This window comes from Gossypium hirsutum, chromosome D02 (genome assembly GCF_007990345.1).
Source record: "Gossypium hirsutum isolate 1008001.06 chromosome D02, Gossypium_hirsutum_v2.1, whole genome shotgun sequence".
NCBI lineage: Eukaryota > Viridiplantae > Streptophyta > Magnoliopsida > Malvales > Malvaceae > Gossypium > Gossypium hirsutum.
Window position 1 is genome coordinate 17,291,129 of NC_053438.1, and position 15,991 is coordinate 17,307,119.

The following is a 15,991-nucleotide window of genomic DNA, read 5'->3' on the forward strand; positions in this document are numbered from 1 at the left end:
TTTACCCTACAGGGGATTACGGTCATTTTACCCGACAAGGGCATTACGATCATTTTACCCTACAGGGACATTACGGTATTTTATCCTACAGGGGTATTACGATCCAAATATCGACCTCTCGAAAGGTCCGCAGTCACCTCGAGCAACTCAGGTGATCTAATTGGTCAAAACAGTGTAAATGGGCCCAGGGCCCATTACTCGGCCCAAGTGGGCACACTCGTGTGGCTTGTTCAGCCTAGATTTCACCACGGCTATGAGATCTACATAGCCCAGTCTAGTATTTTCCATAAATAGTGGGTTTCATCCGTGTGGAGTCCACAAGCTCATTGAGCCCATACAGCCCAACGTGGCCCATTACGACCTAAGCCCATGAAAATGCTCATGGAAGCCTCCACAGTTATCACCCATGATTCACAGGTTTGACTTTCCACACGAGCGATCTCACGCTCATGTGTTCTCAAACGCCGTATTTCAGCTTTTTGGCTTTTGCCGTTCTACAGTTACAGTGGGGAGTTTACTCACCTGATGCGATTTGTATATTCCTTTCAATCTGAACACTCTTATTCCGCAAATCAATGATCATTGCACCCTTGGTTCCCAGGCAATGTGGCAATCAACCTCGACCACCACCAATTAGGAATGGAAGCAATGCAGGTTGGAAAAAGCGACAAATACCTTAAAAGCCTCGCCGATCTCTCCCATTCAGAACAAAGAACAAATGAGATGATATATAGCTCTCCACAATAACAACCTCCCCAAATCCAAATATTCTCTCCTCAAATCTCTCCAAATATCCCTCATCAATTTTCTCTATGACCAGTTCAAACTCCATTCAAACTCTCCCTTAGCTGTGTTTCAGTCCAACTCCACCACCTACCCAACTCAAGCAACAAAATAAATGCTCCATTGCACACCCTAGGACTTGAACCTTAGACCTTACAGTTACACAACATGCCACCTTGCCACTAGACCACAAGCTCTTTTTTGTGATATAAAACAAACACTATTACTTATAATGCCTATATGCCAGTGTCCAGATTCATTTAAGAGCAAAACTAAAAATTCTACAAAAGCCAAGACTTGAACCCAGACTTCTCAAACACTCTTATACACACCCAAATCACTTAGCCATTAAATCAAACAAGCAATTTGTGTCACCTCCTTGCACAACTAAATATTTATGTGCAGTCTCCTAACTGTTCCCTTGTTCAAAACCTATTTCTTCTAGGCCCAAAATTCAGGGCGTTACACATCCCCTCCATTAAGTTTTTTGGTCGAGTAAATCAAATTTTAATTAAAGATGTGACATACACAGTAGTAATCAAACTCTTAGAAAGAAGCATCGGGTATTCGACACTTCATAACAAAGTTTGTTGAAGCATCGGGTATTCGACACTTCATAACAAAGTTTGTTCGCTTTGGAAACCCTCTCAACTGTTTTACTTAATGGATGTAAAGAACGGATACTTCCTAGCCAAATTTAAGAACTCGGAAGATTTTGAGAAAGTTTTATGCCAAGGCCTCTGGATCATATATGGGCAATACTTAATAATACAACCATGGACTGTGGAATTTGACCCAGTACAACTATATCCAAACACGATCATGGTGTGAATTCGGCTTCCCGAGTTGCCAAGACACATGTACAAGCGGTAAATCCTGAGGGAAATAAGAGGGCTTATTAGGAAAGTAGAAAAACTAAGTTTTAATACAAACAATGGGGTTAAGGGGCGATTTGCGAGAATGGCAGTGTATGTTAACCTGGACAAAGCCTTAATTTCTCAGGTCATGGTAAATGATGTGGTTCAAAGAATCGAATATGAATATTTACCTACAGTTTATTTTTTGTGCAGTAACTATGGACACATAAAAGAAATCTATCCTCAAAAAGCAACAGAACAGAAAGGATTGGATGAAAGTAACGCGAAAGGAGGGTACGAATAGAGGCAATCTATAAACCTACATACAGAAGAAATATCGTAAAATTTAAGCTAATACAACCCATAGATGTTAGTTGAAAGACGAGGTCGACTCATGATGAGGGTAGGTAGGAAGAATGGTGGTGAGAGTTCGGAAGAAGGGACTAGTAGTTCTCACTTTCAAGTTTTGGGAACCCTAGTTGCGAAAGATAGTAGTTGAGAAGAAAAGGATGAGGCTAGGATAGAGATGGGCCATAAGAGTCTAGACCCTTCTAGTTTGGGTACAAGAAGGGAGGGAGAAGATTTGCGCACGAGCCTAAGCTACCATCAAACTAATGAGCTTAGTCCTTCTCACCAAGAATCGGGTCAGCAGAGGTCTGTTGAAGGAATTGGGTCAGAGAAGGGTGTGACCCAAAAGACAATTAATCTCTCAGCCTCAGACAAAGAGAACGAAGCTATCCCAAAAAACATAGGGATAGATCAACACGAGCCCAATAGATTTAAGTAGTAGACTAAAGGAATAGGCCAAATGAGGGTCGTTGTAAAGAATAAGCCCAATCAAAGAACCATGGAGAAGTCAGGTGGACCCTTTGTAGGTCACGTTAATCGAGCTTGGAAGTACCTAATAGGAGTAGCAGTTAGGGCTTCTGAAAAAGAGGGAGCGAACCTAGAAAATTATGACAGAGGGCCAATGTTTCTTTTTCGTCTGACGGAGTCTAAGACAGATGTGCAAAAATGCTCGATCATTAGTGAAAAATTGGCCAATCTGGAGTTCGCATAGGAACGATAAAAAGATGATTCGAACAAAGGGAGCTTTGCAAGTATTGCCTCAGGGGAGGTCGACTTTCACAGCAACCAACCAAACTTTAGAGGCCTACAGGAGGTGACAATAGTTCTAACGGAAGGCATTCTTGATACAACGAGGCGCACCGCGATTGTTTTTAAGGAGAACTTGCAACTAAATTTTAGGGCCAACAGTTAAAAGGGAAAAATAGGGAATGGAGGCCATCGAGTGGAAAATGGAGTAATGAGAATCAGTGGGGGAAAGAATAGTGGAATACGAAGGGGCAAAATTCTCAATAAAATCATCAAAGATAAAAGTAACCCTTTCAAAGCTACCCCCTCTAAAAGTCCCTCTTGTTGAGTTAGTTAACAATATAGTTGAACTTTTGCAATGTCAATTTCAGCAAGGGCTAGCCAATGAGATTTCTGAAGAAGTAAGAGGAAGGCCAAAAGGTCCGGAAAGGCAAGGCAATAGGTGTGGGAAACACTTTTTAATGTTAAAAAATGAATTCTACCTTGTCTGTTTTTTCTTGAAATTTATAAGAGTGTGCGAATGAAAAATTTCCTCGTAATTTTAGAGAATTCAATATGGAGTATAAGCTAAACATTGTTAGTCTATTGGAGTCGAAATTCAGTGGTGGTAAAGTATGGGATAGTTGCAAAACTAGGTTTTCCATATTCTCACCAAGTCAAAACTAGTGGATTTTTGGAAGGAATCTGGATAGGTTGGAAAAATACAGTCCACCTTGAAATTATCCTAAACCATCCCTAGTTTATCTTTACATAAGTATCCTTTAGAGTTCATGTCCAAACAATTCTAATTATTTTTGTGTATAGAAGCCCAAATAGAACGAGAAGACAACTACTATAGGAAGCGCTAAAAGAAATCGTATCTATCACCTCAATCCCTTGGATGGTTGTGGGAGATTTTAATACTATTCTTGCTGAAAATGAGAAGAATGTGGAAGATATTACTGGAAAAATTTATCCTTTCTTTGGAGAGTTTATTGAGTCCAATGATCTTCATAATCTGGGGTTTCGAGAGCCGACTTTTACGTGGTAAAAAAAGAGGAATTTTTGAAAGATTGGACTGTGCAGTAGGCAATGCTGCTTGGATTCAAACTTTTCTAAAGTACCTAGTGACGCATCTAGTTAGAATAAAGTTTGACCATCAACCTTTACTCCTTAAACTTTACTCCTAGAACTAAGCATGCCAACAGGGCGTCCGTTTCGGTTTTTGGCTAGTTAGGCTCAGCATCAAAATTTCTCAAACACTATAAATAATCTATGGCGATATAACAGAGATATGGCTGCCATTCTAGGAAATCTCACAGTAGGCTTAAAATATTAGAATAAAAAAGTCTACGGACATATCGGGACTCGCAAACGAAAATTGTTACAGTCTTTAATTAAAATTCAATAAGACATAGAATGGGAAAATTTAGAGTCATTATCAAAGAAAGAGATTGATGTAAGGGGGAGCTTGAAGAAGTGTTCAATCATGAAGAATTACTATAGAAATAGAAATCAAGATGCGATTGGCTTAAGTTAGGGGACAAAAACACAAAGTTTTTCCATAGTCGAACAATGCATAGAAAAAAGGTCAACTGCATTAGTGCATTGCGCAATGGAAATGGTGAATGACTATATGACCCAGATGAAATTCAATCCGAAGCAGCAAGGTATTTTCAAAGGCTATATGGTGAAAAACCAAGTAGGACAAAAGATTTACCCCAAAGTTGTTTCCTTTAATCAGAGCAAAATGACATAGACTTCCTTAGAAATGAAGCCTCAAACGAGGAAATTAAGATGACCCTTTTTTATATGGCCCCATTAAAAGCCCTAGGAAGTGACGAATATTATGCGTTCTTTTTTCAAAATCAATGGAGCAAGATTGGGAACACAGTTTGTAAATGGGTCAAAGAATTTTTCAAAGGCAAGCCTATTGACCCAGATTTGAACAATACTCTTACAATGTTTATCCCTAAAACTACTCAACCCAAGGAGATATCACAATTTCGACCTATCAGCCTCTGTTCAGTATTTTATAAATTAGTCATAAAAGTTATAGCAAACAGATTCAAGGTGGTGTTTCCCAAAATCATTGTACAATAGTAAGTCATGTTTATTGATGGCAAGAACATCTCCGATAATATCATCATAGCTCAAGAGGTCATTCATTCCATGAGAGGAAAGAGTAAAAGTGGATGACGGTTAAGATTGACTTGGAGAAAGCATATAATAAAGTTCGGTGGGAGTTCATAGATAGATCCATCTAGGTAGTAGGGATTCTAGATTTTTTTATGAAAAGTAATTATGTCTTCCATATCTACCATGCAAATTTTATGGAATGGAGTACCCACTGAATAGTTTAAACCTGCAAGAGGAGTAAGGCAAGGGTGTCCACTATCACCGTATTTGTTTGTCCTATGTATGGAGTGGTTAGGCCATAGTATTAAAAAAGCTGAAGCAATAGGGAAATGGAGTCTGATTAGATTATTAAGAGCAGGTCCAACTATATCACACTTATTTTTTACCGATAACTTAGCAATCTTCTCAAAAGCAGACATGAAATATGGATTGCTATTAAAAGAACTTAATCACTTCTGTAATTTTTCAATACATCAGGTCAACGCTAGGAAAACTAATATGTTTTTTTCCAACAGAGTTCGAGAGCTAGGATCATACTTAGGAATCCCACTTTCCATAAAAGAGTCACCAACTCTACTTTGCACTTTGTGGTTGAAAAGGTCAAAGCTAGGTTGTGCAATTAGGATGCAAAACAACTCTCTATAGCAGACAGATTTACTTTAGCATAGTTAGTCCTCCTTTTTATCCCTAGTTATTTTATGCAATCCATGTAAATTCCAAAAGGGGTATGTGAGAAAATTAAACATCTGGCAAGATAATTTATTTTGAGGTCTAGTGCAGGAAAATAGAAAATGGCATTAGTCGACTGGAGCTCTATTTGCCAACCTCATACAAATGGAAGATTAGGCATTAGGCATTTTTGAGGACCAGAGCGCCTCTTTCTTACTAAAATTAGGTTTTAATCTTGTTTCTAAAGGGAATGCTCTATGGGTCCGCATATTGCGGTCAAAGTATGGAATGAAAGAAACAATTCCCAAGAGTATAATGAGAGGAATTTGCTCAGCTATGTGGAGAGGAATCGCGAAAGTGTGGCCATTACAGAAAGACAATTTATGTTGGTCTATCAAAACAGGAACTTCGGTCCGCTGTTGGGAAGATTCGTGGGTTTCAAAAGTAGGCCTTCTTAAAGCACATATGACTCAAATGAGGAACTCTAACACGAAATGTTTAGTTAAGGATATGGTAACAGACGAAGGAGCATAGAATCTGGAGGCATTCAGAGAGCGGTTGCCAGATGATGTTGTTAAAAAGATAATCAATATTCCTTCTCTTTACCCCCTAGTCGGTCCTGATAAAGTCTTTTTGGTACACACGTCAAATAGGTCCCTTATAGTGAAGAGTGCCTATCGAATGATAAAAGGTAACACATGGAATGAGCAGAATACTAGGTAGAATACCGTGTGGAAATACCAGGGCCTGCACGGAGTCCACTTCTTCTTATGGCTCGTGTGCAAAGAACAGTTGCTTACAAATCTTGAACGTGCTCGAAGAGGTATTGGCCAAAATGAGACTTGCCCAATATGCCAGCATAACATAAGATATTATGCATGTCTTTAGGGACTACCTAGTGGCTAAAGAAATTTGGAGGTATATAGTGCCAGGAAATCGCCAACCCCAGTTCTTCTTTGACAATCTATAAGAATGAGTCAAGACAAACGTAGGAAATTCTAGGTGGCTACCAAGGTTAGGGGTCCCCTAGCTAAAGCTTTTTGGCTTGATAGCCTGGCGGTTATGGAAAAATAAAAATATTTTTGTATTCCAAGTTTTATCCTGGAGCCTTTCAGAAACTATTAAAGTGTCAATTAGTTGGGGAAAACAGTACAATACAATTAATAGCAGGGTCTTCTATAGGAATAGTAGCTTAGATTTTGAAGGTCTTTTAGGAAATTTTAGGAATTGTAGGGAGTTAGAATGCTAAATTTAGTAAGTTCATTTTAGGCTGCTTTTTACACACACACAAAAATACATTGTGTACTTACTTCAAAAATAATTTTATTTTTTGAATTTTTTATTTTTGATGATGTTGCACTGCCACGTCAAAATCGACAGTGACGTGACACTACCACATCAACACACAATGTTGACGTGGTGTCTGTTAATGACCACGCCAATGTTATCGTTAGTTACTAATTGTCAATGTTAGTCAAAGGGTTTGTTTGACCAATTTTATTAGTTTAGGGACTCAATTGGGTGTGAAAAAGTTTGGAGGAACTTAATTGATATTTTTAAAAAAGTTTAAAGGCTAAAAATACCATTAAGCCAAATATATAATGAAATATGATTTAGTATTTTTTAAAAAAAAAATTGTGAAAAAATAAAATATAAAGGTATGTTTAAAATAATTAAATTCAGTCCTATAAAATTATAAAATATTTTCTTAAAATATTTTATTAAATTCAAATTTTTAAGTTTCTTTTATAGTTTACAAAGTATTTTTGGAGAAAGTAAATTTGTTATATTTTTATTTAAGTTGATTTTCATTTTCTTATTTTTTACTGTTAAAGGTTTTATTATCTTTTATTAAAACTATCATTTAAAAAATCCATTTTCTTCGAAACCAATTCAAATAGAATTTTTCCGATTTTTACTTTTATCGATGTATCTTTAATGGTTGAATTATCATATCAGTAAATTTTCAATTAGATTATTAAATTGATCTGATTCCAAAAATATTAATATGCACAAATTATTAGTGAGATGAGTATTTAGATTTTTCATACTTAAACATTCATCATTATTGTTGATATTATTGTGAAATAGAAAATTTTGTTTGTTCCTTTTTTTATAATCATTTATGTTTTTATTTTACTTTAAATTTCAAATCTATCAATATTTCATTTTAAATAAATATTTATTTATAATATATGGGTTATTATTTGTTAAATTGGTGATAAATTTTTTAACTTCATAAACAAGATTAATAACTCGTCATATTTTTAATTAGTATTTAAAAAATAATAATAAATAAATGAAGCACATGACTTATAAAATTAAAAAAATTCCACCATTCCCATATATATAGTATAGTTTCTTGAATTTGGTTTTTTTCTTTTATTTAATGTTTAGCCTCACCAAAGTGCAATGCAAGGCAAAAGAGTTGTTCCTTAGTTTGCCACACCATTGCATTTCACTATCCATCCAAATCATATTTAAACCAAAACAAATCATCACTTTGCTTAATTATTTTGGTATATCTCATAAAGCAAGCTTCTAAGTATCTTTTAAAACAAAAATTTTCAAAGTTTTCTTTACTCAATTACTAAAAGCATACTTTAGGGTGCAAAAAGAAGACCTAGAAATCATCTTTCTTTGAGTTGTTATAACTCCACCCACTACTTCAACCTTATTCCTATGTCTTTGATTTATCAAAATCTTTCATTACATTCAAATTTGTTGCTCTTACCACCAAACATTTTACTAGCTTTCCTTTAATTCTAATCTCCTCAATAATATTTTGGATATTGTATATTTTTTAAGGTAAATTATTTAGTTGGTCACCCAAATTTTAGGGCGCTTTCATTTTAGTCACCCAAACATTAAATCTCTAACGGCAGTTAAATATACATGCCGCATCATGTTTACACTTTCATTTTGATCACTCAACTTTTAGGTCACTTTCATTTTGGTCACTAAAAAATATTCTTTTCAAAGTATTAATTGGGGTAAAAAAATCAGGGATTAATGTGAAAAAGTGATAGAAACTAAAATAATATACAAAAATTGTCAAATTATACTTGTTTATCCCATTCGAAATTCTAATTTTTTTTAATTATTGAAATTTTAAATTTAAAAACATCAAAATAAATTGAATAGATGGCTGAAAAAAATTTATCTATTACTAATGTCAACCAAGTTATTATAATATTAAATTTAATTTATTTATTTTCCTTTAAAATTTTAAAATTTTATTTTATGTTTCTAGATTGATCCTTAACAAAATAATTCATATTTAATAATTGTCTACAAACCTTAAATTTCTTTTAATTATATAATCTCTAATCTTCCATGCTAAGCTAAAAGTAAAGGGAAAAATACTTGCAATTAATTAAATTAATTACTTGTTCTTTGTCTGGATAAAGAAGTGATGAAAAAATTGAGTTTTATTTGGAATGGAAGATAAAATTAATTAATTAAATTAATGGGATAAATCTCAAAATTATACATGAACTTTGATTTAATGTGCAATTGTATACATGAATTTTAATTTGGTGTAATTATACACATGGAACTCTAATTGTGGTTCAAATGTATACTTGAAACTTTAATTTTGATTTAATCATACACATTTAAAGAAATGAATACATTAATTTATTTTTAAATTGGATAAATATAATTATTTGTGTATGCAATATATAAACATGAAATGATGTTATATCAATAATTGTGTTAACAATTTGCAAGAATTGGATCAAATTAAAATTTCATGTATAAAATTGCACAAAATCAAAGTTCATGTATACAATTGCACATTAAACCATAGTTTATGTATAGTTTTGGGATTTATCCCTAAATTAATTGCAAAGATTTTTCTTTGCTTTTAGCTTAGAATGGAAGACAATAATTTTCATTGATGATTTTTTAAAATAATTTCAAAAGATCAAAATAAATTAAATAAATTGCCGAAAATATTTTATCCATTGATAATGTCAACAGATTTGCTACTATAATTTTGAATCTTAATATTTAAAAATTTATATTTCATAATTTTCGGCAATGGGATAAATAAGTACAATTTGACAATTTTTGTGTATTTTTTTAATTCGTACCACTTTTTCACTTTAATCCTTGATATTTTTTACCCCAACCAATACTTAAAAAAGATATTTTTTGGGTGACCAAAATGAAAGTGACCTAAAAGTTAGGTGATTAAAATGAAAATGCAAAAATGATGTGACGTGTACAATTAACCGCCGTTAGAGATTTAATGCTTGGATGACTAAAATGAAAGCGCCTTAAAAGTTAGGTGACCAACTAGATAATTTACCCTACTTTTTGAGTAAAATGAGAAAATTCTAAACCGCTTTTGAAAAAAAAAACATCTTTAAAACCCAATTTAGAAATTGGAGTATTATTCAAAGGTGAATTATATGCTATTATTCAGCCTTATATATATTGAGTTGGTGTCCCAACTCAATTAGAAAATTAACAAAAAATAATTTTATTTGCAAATTATGTTATATAATTATGTGGGTGTTTCGGCTTTTTTATATTTTATAAATCAATAAAAATTTATCCATAATGAGATTTGAATCAAGAACACCATGCATATAAAACTTTCTCATTTACCCTTTGAACTTTAATAAGCATATCTATATTCAAAATTTTTATATATTTGTGTATATGAATAACGTTGTTGATTGAGTTAGTTTTACAAATGAATACAACACCAATTCAGAATTGATGACAAAATAATGATAAGCAATTATATCCGTACTCTTAATATGATATGTTCTTGTGTTTAAATTTAGTTTTAATCACAATCTAATCTAATGTTTTTATTTTAATATTGTACCTATTTCACGTGTTATTAGTTTCGAATTATACTTTTCATTATTTACTATGTATTATTTTTAAACGCACATCTATATTTAAAATACGTAATTTTTATACATATAAGATATTTACGTAACTTATATAAATTTAAAATTTAAACCAGATTTAAGGTTTCGGTCCAACTATGAAAAAGAAAGAGCCTAACTTTGCACTATGTCCCATAAACATTAACATTAATTTATTCCAAGATGAAGCGAAAGTAAGTATATGAATCCATGTCAGGAAACTTTCTTTAATAAAGTGTAAAGCTTGTGAATTTACCGACAGTCAGCTGCTTAATCAAGTGGTTGACAAACCTAAACAAATTGCATTTTCTATTTATTTATTTTAATCTAATCCTTACCCTTCCTTCATAAATTATTCATTTACTTGTAACTTGGTTGATTCGAATAAATCATATATGAGAATTAAATTTTAACAAATATAACTCTTATTTTATATACAATTATTGCTCTGCATTACGAGTAAATTAGATACTGACTGTCATTAAAAAATCTTAAAATTAAATTTATTGTTGATGGTGCATAAAATCATACACCAATAATAGAAAAATTAGTTATAATAGAATATTAACACTTGATTACAGTTTTGTTGCTCAAAATCTTGTTTAAACTAGCAATTATTGATAAAGGTAAGTACTCTCTAGATCTATCAATTTCCTCTGGAGATAGGAAGTCAATGAATATGAATGATTAGCCAAATTGGGAAGATAAGTTGGCCAAGACAGCATATGGGTAGAGTTTAGTCTGATTGGTGAGAATGCCAAAATAACTATATATGACATACAGTTAATATGGCAAATATTTAACATAATAATTAATTTAATAAATGATGATTAGTATCACTTTAATCCTATAATTGGAGTTAAAGTAAGTAATCTTTATCAACTAATGTGTTTTACGGGAGCCATGGCCGGAATCAATCATTTTTGTATGCTCCATTTGCTTTAATTTGGTGATTTTGATATCTACTTCAACCTCCCCCACCCCAACCTCCCAAATAAATAAACAAAAGGTTTATTCACTTTTAAGTTCTTGAATTTGAATTTTTTTCTCACATTAGGGTTTGAACTTTATTTTGTCCAAATTAGATCCTGAACTTAACAATTGTTCTCACATTGTTATTATTCAAGTTAGGCCCTGAACCTAACAATTATTCCTACATTGGGGCTTGAACTTTTTTTTGTCCAAGTTAGCCCTTGAAAACCCTAGTGATACGCCCCGGCCTCGGTGATGAGAGTCGAGTCGTTGATTACCCGATCGTGAATTGGAGTAATATCAAGGTTTGTCGAAGATAGGTTAAGAAAGAAGGGATAAAGGCTCAAATTTAGTTCAAAAGGGTTATGAAGTGTATTGAGGATGATAGGTGAATGAAAACCAAGTATTCAAGTTGAACCAACACAATATAAGTGTGTTAACCCGGGACTTATACGAATACTTAGGAAAGGTTAAATGTTGTATGGATGGAAAACGAATAAAATGGAACCTTGACCCACTATCAAAGATGATAGGAACCTCGGTATAACTTGAACGCCACACTTTGGATGCAAAGTGATAATTTCGGATAAGAAGAATGGGTTGACGCCACAAGGGTTACTTGATAAGTCAAACGAGTCTTTGGAGAACAATGAGAGTTGTAAACAATCTCACAAAATGTAAAAACATTAATTCAAGGTTCTTCTCCCCTTTTTACAATGAAATTTAACACATATTTATAGGCAAAACAAAAGGGTAGCCGAATGGGTAAAATTGGAAGCCAAATTCGGCCATGGTGCTTCCTCAATTTGTTCCTTAAATTATGCATGATGTTGGCCAAATGCTTCCTTAAATTCTTCCATGAATTATGCATGATGTTGGTCAAATGCTTCCTCAAATTCTTTCATGAATTATGCATGATGTTGGTCAAGTGCTTCCTTAATTTGTTCCATAAATTATGCATGATGTTGGTCGAATGCTTCCTTAATTTCATGCCGTTCACCTCCACATTAATTCGGCTTTTATTCTTGTTGCAGTCCACCTCTTCTTTGCCGTCCATATACATTGTCCTAGCAAATTCAACAAATTTACTTAGCTTAAATCGCACACATTAAATAATTGTAATAAGGCAAACACATTTATGCTAGGTAATAATTAAAACAATTTAAACATGCAATAAACAAACATAATTAAAATGTCCAGATTTCTTAATTAAACACTTAGTAATTATTTGAGCTAAAATAACTAACTCAACTAATTAATTTATTCCGGCAAATTAAATTAAAAGAGCTAAAGAGCTAATAACGAGCTTAACGAGTTAAACTGAGCTTGAATGAGCTGACTTGAGCACGAATGAGCTAACTTGAGCTCGAATGAGTTGAACCACACGAAAAGAAATTCAAATGAGCTAAAAATTAGCTTCATCTTGCACTTGGGGCCCTCGTGTTTAGGCCAATCTCGACGGCGTTGGGTTGTGACATTACATGATGCGATCAGGATCACATCATACCCTCCCTCTTGAAGACGATTTGTCCTCAAATCGGGCCACTTGCTCAAAAAAAAATTTTCAAGATCTCGAACCCTTTTGTTCATGACCCGAATAGAATCATTTCCAAAACTTTGAAAATCACGAATGGTTCGAGAAAATTTTGAATTATTTCCACGCCCTCCCTCTTTTGGACGGAACCATTCTGAAGTGTCACCTACACAAGAAAGAGATAGGTTAGTGACACTAGAAATCATAAACTCAAAAGAATTTTTAAAGATCTTATTCAACAAGTGAACATATGAGTCAATACCGGGATCAAAAGTAGAAGTTGGTCTTACCTTATCAAAATGAATTAAAAAATTCATTGATTGCAACAAACCTGGGTCACAAGGCACTTGATAGCTATAATTTTTGAAGTCAACTTCCCATAGTTCGAATCCTTTTGACAACAATTTAAAATGATATGCACAGGGGTCAAAAACAAAGTTTCCTCTTGCCATTCCAATTTGATATGACAATTTCAAAATCGGTATCATAAAAAGGAAACGATGTAATTTTAAGTAATGATTATGCAAAACATGTTCAAACCTTTTAAACCACGACATGGAGCAATTTTCAGAATCACAAATTAGATAATTCACATGATCAACAGAAGCAAACAGATTAGATGTCAACTTTTCATCACACAATCCCAAATTTTGTTTGTGTTGTTTTAATCTGGTTTCATCATCAAACTTGTAAACATCAGAAATATCATGAGGAAAACTTTTCAATCCATCATCCCAATCAAAGTCATTACCAATCAAAAATTGATACTTAGACATATCAGGATAGGAAAGTCTTCTACTAACTAATTCTTCAGCAATCTCAACATTATCATGCATATGAATTTGTTGAAGTTCGACTAACATAGAACCCTTACCATGCTTACCTTTAGGCGCTAGTGGAATAGAGTCATCTATGATTTTACCTTTCTCGACTAATCGAAATCGTCTCTCCTCAGAAAAGTATTGAAGTTGAAATTGATCGATGGGATTTCGAGAAACCTGAAAAGTAGAAACAAAACAAGGAAAATTCATAGGATGGTTAGTAACAACACTCCTTTCTTGTTCACTTTCATCTTTTTCGCTTATTTCTTTTTCCAACTCATTTTCAAATCCTCTTTCCTTTACCATATCACTCATTTCTTTTGCACTCTCATTTCTTCCTTCAATCTCACTCTCTTTTTCAGTTTTCTTTTCTTTTTCACACTCGTTTTTATTCTCAATCTCATTTTCAATTTTCTTTTCTATCTCACACTCATCTTCTTTTTCTTTCATTTCTTTTTCATTTTCATTTTCTCGCTCGCGCTCTTTTTCTTTTTCACATGCTATTTCAATTCCATTACAAAAGTAGAAATCATCAAAATGAGAATCCTTTTGTTGAGAATAAGAAAAGGATTCTTCATACAAATGACAATCATCTCTTTGTAATAAATCTTCCGTAGCCGAGTACTTTGACACTCTTGAAACACGTTCGCCTATTCGTAAATAATCCTTCGTAGATGAATAAATTGAGGCACTTGTAGAGACATGTTTACCTTTTCGTTTATTATCTCGAAAGGACTCAAACTCGGAGTTTGCTTCTCTTGGTCTCGAACGCATTGTTGAATAGAAGTCTTGATAAGAGTCTCTTGTTGAGTAGTGTCGTCGAGATGATCTTAACTCCGTCTCTTGACTCGATGAAATTTGCTTTCATTGGGCTCTTTTCTCTATTCGATCCAATCGATTATGCAATTTATCAAATTTTGATTTCACCATTCTACGCACTTCCCATAGTTTGAATCCTTTTGACAACAATTTAAAATGATATGCACCGGGGTCAAAAACAAAGTTTCCTCTTGCCATTCCAATTTGATATGACAATTTCAAAATCGATATCATAAAAAGGAAACGATGTAATTTTAAGTAATGATTATGCAAAACATGTTCAAACCTTTTAAACCACGACATGGAGCAATTTTCAGAATCACAAATTAGATAATTCACATGATCAACAGAAGCAAACAGATTAGATGTCAACTTTTCATCACACAATCCCAAATTTTGTTTGTGTTGTTTTAATCTGGTTTCATCATCAAACTTGTAAACATCAGAAATATCATGAGGAAAACTTTTCAATCCATCATCCCAATCAAAGTCATTACCAATCAAAAATTGATACTTAGACATATCAGGATAGGAAAGTCTTCTACTAACTAATTCTTCAGCAATCTCAACATTATCATGCATATGAATTTGTTGAAGTTCGACTAACATAGAACCCTTACCATGCTTACCTTTAGGCGCTGGTGGAATAGAGTCATCTATGATTTTACCTTTCTCGACTAATCGAAATCGTCTCTCCTCAGAAAAGTATTGAAGTTGAAATTGATCGATGGGATTTCGAGAAACCTGAAAAGTAGAAACAAAACAAGGAAAATTCATAGGATGGTTAGTAACAACACTCCTTTCTTGTTCACTTTCATCTTTTTCGCTTATTTCTTTTTCCAACTCATTTTCAAATCCTCTTTCCTTTACCATATCACTCATTTCTTTTGCACTCTCATTTCTTCCTTCAATCTCACTCTCTTTTTCAGTTTTCTTTTCTTTTTCACACTCGTTTTTATTCTCAATCTCATTTTCAATTTTCTTTTCTACCTCACACTCATCTTCTTTTTCTTTCATTTCTTTTTCATTTTCATTTTCTCGCTCGCGCTCTTTTTCTTTTTCACATGCTATTTCAATTCCATTACAAAAGTAGAAATCATCAAAATGAGAATCCTTTTGTTGAGAATAAGAAAAGGATTCTTCATACAAATGACAATCATCTCTTTGTAATAAATCTTCCGTAGCCGAGTACTTTGACACTCTTGAAACACGTTCGCCTATTCGTAAATAATCCTTCGTAGATGAATAAATTGAGGCACTTGTAGAGACATGTTTACCTTTTCGTTTATTATCTCGAAAGGACTCAAACTCGGAGTTTGCTTCTCTTGGTCTCGAACACATTGTTGAATAGAAGTCTTGATAAGAGTCTCTTGTTGAGTAGTGTCGTCGAGATGATCTTAACTCCGTCTCTTGACTCGATGAAATTTGCTTTCG